This window comes from Acanthochromis polyacanthus, chromosome 13, assembly GCF_021347895.1.
Source record: "Acanthochromis polyacanthus isolate Apoly-LR-REF ecotype Palm Island chromosome 13, KAUST_Apoly_ChrSc, whole genome shotgun sequence".
In the NCBI taxonomy this organism is placed as follows: domain Eukaryota; kingdom Metazoa; phylum Chordata; class Actinopteri; family Pomacentridae; genus Acanthochromis; species Acanthochromis polyacanthus.
Window position 1 is genome coordinate 26,690,634 of NC_067125.1, and position 5,866 is coordinate 26,696,499.

The window sequence follows — 5,866 nt, forward strand, 5'->3', positions numbered from 1 at the left end:
GGCTTCTGGTTGAGTTTTTGATAACTTTTCATCAGAAAGGTCTGGTGCATGTACTGGCCAAATTTCAGTTCTCTCAGACTTATCCACTAGGAGCTATAAATTTTGACAAATGTACAGCAAATTCAAGATGGCCGACTTCCTGTTGGGTTTAGGGTGTGGCTGTGATTGACTTTTTGGTGTGTCCTGATGTGGTGCATATGCCCACCAAATATTGTAGCTGTAAATAAAACATTGTGGAAGTTGGCCTAATGACCACTTTTTCAATTTTGCAGGTGGCGCTATAGAGCCATTTTTTCACACATATGCGCAACTCCCATAAAATATCAAATTTTTCGCCAGTCCTGATGTGCACGCCAAATTTCACGCGTTTTGGTTCATGATAAGGCCGCCAAAAAGGCAAGTCATTTCCCGAGGAGCGATTAAGTTTGAAAAATTTACAGCAAATTGAAGATGGCCGACTTCCTGTTGGGTTTAGGGCGTGGCTGTAATTGACTTTTTGGTGTGTCCGGATGTTCTGCATATGCCCACCAAATATTGTAGCTGTACATGAAACATTGTGGCAGTTGGCCTAATGACTACTTTTTCAACTTTGCAGGTGGCGCTATAGAGCCATTTTGGCACGCACATGCGCAACTCCCATAAAATATCAAATTTTTCGCCAGTCCTGATGTGCACGCCAAATTTCACGCGTTTTGGAGTATGATAAGGCCGCCAAAAAGCCAATTTACTTTACGGGAGAAAAAAAAATAAATAAAAAAATAATAATAATTAAAGCTGCAAGCAGCGATGGACGGGTCCTCGCATCCACGCTGGTCGGCGAATCCATGCACGTCCACCAGGTGGCGCTGTGACTGAGAGTGTGTGCTGGCCTCTGAATCACATCTGGACCAGAGTTTAATCACGCGTAAAATTTCAGCCAGATTGGAGCATGTTCAGACTAGTTATACAGCATTTCCTGCCCATCCACCACCAGGTGGCGCTGTAACTCAGAGTGTATTTCAAACAGTGGATGTGATGAGGGCTGGACTCTGATCACTCATGAAAAGTTTCAGGCTGATTTGATCATGTAGAGGCCAGTTATACAGCATTTATTGTCCCTCCAACAGGTGGCGCTGCAACTGAGAGTGTCTGTTGGCCTGTAGATGTGATCAGGATTGGATTGTGATCACACATGGAAAGTTTGAGGCAGATTGGATCATGCAGAGGAGAGTTATACAGCAGTTGTTGTTTCATGGCGAAGCATCGAAACTCTAATGGTCGCCATGGCCACGCCATTTGGCTTCTGGTTAAACTTTTGATAACTTTTCATCACCAAGTCCTGCTGTGTGGACTGACAAAATTTCAGGTCTCCTGGAATTTTCCCCTAGGAGGTATTAACTCTCAAAAATGAGAAAAATCATCAAAAATCTCACAATTAATCCAAGATGGCCGACTTCCTGTTGGGTTTAGGACATGGCTCCAAGAGGCTTTTTTGTGCGTCCTGATGTGCTCTATAAGCCTCCCAAATTTCATGGATGTAGGTGAAACGTGCTGGGGGGGCTGTTTGTTAAAAATACTGTAGGGGGCGCTATAGCATGTGCAGTGCCGAGATGCATACGGTGTCATTCCTTGGGTCAATGGTGATGTGTGTGGTAATTTTTGTGAGCATTGGAGTATTCCTAACCTGTCAGAAAGGGCTTTGTTTTTCATGGCGATATTTGGTTGCTACGGCAACAGCGTTGCATGAAATGTCACACCCTTCACAGTGTGTGATTGTCGAGAGGTGAAGACTCGACTGACCAATTTCCAGCATGATATCACCAAGTTTGGGGCCATTGTACCTGAAAATATAAGGCCTTAAACTTACTATTACCAACAGGTGGCGCTATGACTTTTTCAAAATTTATGAGTGTGGATGTGTTCAGACTGGACCTGGTATCCAGCATGTGAAGTCTGAGGCAGATAGGATGTTGTTCAGCTGAGATATGAATCGTTAAATTTTCATGGCGAAACATCGAAATTGGTTTGGCCGCCACAGACACGCCCTTTGATGACAAGTCACCATTTTCACTGGGATGCATCATCAATGTGTTTAGGCTGTTGTCACTGCATTTGAAGTGAATATGATCAACCGGGTAACAATAGGGCATGAAAGTGTAAAAGATGTCTATTTCCTGAAACCACAAGGTGGCGCTATGACTGTCAATGAATATCCCTATGTGGATGACATCAGGACAGGACTGTCATCATACATGTAAAGTTTCAGGCAGATTGGAGCATGTTGAGAAGAATTAGACACCACTTCCTGTTTCATGGCGAAGGATCAGTTGTTTGAGGCTCCGCCATGGCCACACCTTTTGGCTTCTGGTTGAGTTTTTGATAACTTTTCATCAGAAAGGTCTGGTGCATGTACTGGCCAAATTTCAGTTCTCTCAGACTTATCCACTAGGAGCTATAAATTTTGACAAATGTACAGCAAATTCAAGATGGCCGACTTCCTGTTGGGTTTAGGGTGTGGCTGTGATTGACTTTTTGGTGTGTCCTGATGTGGTGCATATGCCCACCAAATATTGTAGCTGTAAATAAAACATTGTGGAAGTTGGCCTAATGACCACTTTTTCAATTTTGCAGGTGGCGCTATAGAGCCATTTTTTCACACATATGCGCAACTCCCATAAAATATCAAATTTTTCGCCAGTCCTGATGTGCACGCCAAATTTCACGCGTTTTGGTTCATGATAAGGCCGCCAAAAAGGCAAGTCATTTCCCGAGGAGCGATTAAGTTTGAAAAATTTACAGCAAATTGAAGATGGCCGACTTCCTGTTGGGTTTAGGGCGTGGCTGTAATTGACTTTTTGGTGTGTCCAGATGTTCTGCATATGCCCACCAAATATTGTAGCTGTACATGAAACATTGTGGCAGTTGGCCTAATGACTACTTTTTCAAGTTTGCAGGTGGCGCTATAGAGCCATTTTGCCACACACATGCGCAACTCCCATAAAATATCAAATTTTTCGCCAGTCCTGATGTGCATGCCAAATTTCACGCGTTTTGGAGTATGATAAGGCCGCCAAAAAGCCAATTTACTTTACGGGAGAAAAAAAAAAAATAATAATAATAATTAAAGCTGCAAGCAGCGATGGACGGGTCCTCGCATCCACGCTGGTCGGCGAATCCATGCACGTCCACCAGGTGGCACTGTGACTGAGAGTGTGTGCTGGCCTCTGAATCACATCTGGACCAGAGTTTAATCACACGTAAAATTTCAGCCAGATTGGAGCATGTTCAGACTAGTTATACAGCATTTCCTGCCCATCCACCACCAGGTGGCGCTGTAACTCAGAGTGTATTTCAAACAGTGGATGTGATGAGGGCTGGACTCTGATCACTCATGAAAAGTTTCAGGCTGATTTGATCATGTAGAGGCCAGTTATACAGCATTTATTGTCCCTCCAAAAGGTGGCGCTGCAACTGAGAGTGTCTGTTGGCCTGTAGATGTGATCAGGATTGGATTGTGATCACACATGGAAAGTTTGAGGCAGATTGGAGCATGCAGAGGAGAGTTATACAGCAGTTGTTGTTTCATGGCGAAGCATCAAAACTCTAATGGTCGCCATGGCCACGCCATTTGGCTTCTGGTTAAACTTTTGATAACTTTTCCAAACCAAGTCCTGCTGTGTGGACTGACAAAATTTCAGGTCTCCTGGAATTATCCCCTAGGAGGTATTAACTCTCAAAAATGAGAAAAATCATCAAAAATCTCACAATTAATCCAAGATGGCCGACTTCCTGTTGGGTTTAGGACATGGCTCCAAGAGGCTTTTTTGTGCGTCCTGATGTGCTCTATAAGCCTCCCAAATTTCATGGATGTAGGTGAAACGTGCTGGGGGGGCTGTTTGTTAAAAATACTGTAGGGGGCGCTATAGCATGTGCAGTGCCGAGATGCATACAGTGTTGTTCCTTGGGTCAATGGTGATGTGTGTGGTAATTTTTGTGAGCATTGGAGTATTCCTAACCTGTCAGAAAGGGCTTTGTTTTTCATGGCGATATTTGGTTGCTACGGCAACAGCGTTGCATGAACTGTCACACCCTTCACAGTGTGTGATTGTCAAGAGGTGAAGACTCGACTGACCAATTTCCAGCATGATATCACCAAGTTTGGGGCCATTGCACCTGAAAATATAAGGCCTTAAACTTACTATTACCAACAGGTGGCGCTATGACTTTTTCAAAATTTATGAGTGTGGATGTGTTCAGACTGGACCTGGTATCCAGCATGTGAAGTCTGAGGCAGATAGGATGTTGTTCAGCTGAGATATGAATCGTTAAATTTTCATGGCGAAACATCGAAATTGGTTTGGCCGCCACAGACACGCCCTTTGATGACAAGTCACCATTTTCACTGGGATGCATCATCAATGTGTTTAGGCTGTTGTCACTGCATTTGAAGTGAATATGATCAACCGGGTAACAATAGGGCATGAAAGTGTAAAAGATGTCTATTTCCTGAAACCACAAGGTGGCGCTATGACTGTCAATGAATATCCCTATGTGGATGACATCAGGACAGGACTGTCATCATACATGTAAAGTTTCAGGCAGATTGGAGCATGTTGAGAAGAATTAGACACCAATTCCTGTTTCATGGCGAAGGATCAGTTGTTTGAGGCTCCGCCATGGCCACACCTTTTGGCTTCTGGTTGAGTTTTTGATAACTTTTCATCAGAAAGGTCTGGTGCATGTACTGGCCAAATTTCAGTTCTCTCAGACTTATCCACTAGGAGCTATAAATTTTGACAAATGTACAGCAAATTCAAGATGGCCGACTTCCTGTTGGGTTTAGGGTGTGGCTGTGATTGACTTTTTGGTGTGTCCTGATGTGGTGCATATGCCCACCAAATATTGTAGCTGTAAATAAAACATTGTGGAAGTTGGCCTAATGACCACTGTTTCAATTTTGCAGGTGGCGCTATAGAGCCATTTTTCCACACATATGCGCAACTCCCATAAAATATCAAATTTTTCGCCAGTCCTGATGTGCACGCCAAATTTCACGCGTTTTGGTTCATGATAAGGCCGCCAAAAAGGCAAGTCATTTCCCGAGGAGCGATTAAGTTTGAAAAATTTACAGCAAATTGAAGATGGCCGACTTCCTGTTGGGTTTAGGGCGTGGCTGTAATTGACTTTTTGGTGTGTCCAGATGTTCTGCATATGCCCACCAAATATTGTAGCTGTACATGAAACATTGTGGCAGTTGGCCTAATGACTACTTTTTCAACTTTGCAGGTGGCGCTATAGAGCCATTTTGCCACGCACATGCGCAACTCCCATAAAATATCAAATTTTTCGCCAGTCCTGATGTGCATGCCAAATTTCACGCGTTTTGGAGTATGATAAGGCCGCCAAAAAGCCAATTTACTTTACGGGAGAAAAAAAAAAAAAAAAAAAAAAAAAAAAAAATAATAATAATAATAATAAACCCTAGGGTTTCAATAGGGTCCTTGGCACCGCTGGTGCCTTGGACAGTCGGTGCCCTGGCACCGCCTGTCCTTCGCACCCTCGGTGCTCGGACCCTAATAATAAACCCTAGGGTTTCAATAGGGTCCTTGGCACCGCTGGTGCCTTGGACAGTCGGTGCCCTGGCACCGCCTGTCCTTCGCACCCTCGGTGCTCGGACCCTAATAATAATAATAATAATAAACCCTAGGGTTTCAATAGGGTCCTTGGCACCGCTGGTGCCTTGGACAGTCGGTGCCCTGGCACCGCCTGTCCTTCGCACCCTCGGTGCTCGGACCCTAACTATGTTGTCCGGGGCAATAGCCTCTGGTAGGGTCTCCCAAGGGAAATTGGTTCTAGGTGAGGGAGCAGACAAAGAGCGATTGTGAAA

At 44.3% G+C, this 5,866-nt stretch overlaps 1 long non-coding RNA gene across 1 annotated transcript; it reads left to right on the top strand.

Moving 5' to 3' along the window:
- Positions 1–395: 395 nt before the first annotated feature.
- LOC127536677 (uncharacterized) lies at positions 396–5,445 on the top strand. The gene is made up of 2 exons (XR_007945774.1): positions 396–595; positions 5,266–5,445. It is a non-coding gene; the product is annotated as an uncharacterized LOC127536677 (long non-coding RNA).
- Positions 5,446–5,866: the final 421 nt, after the last annotated feature.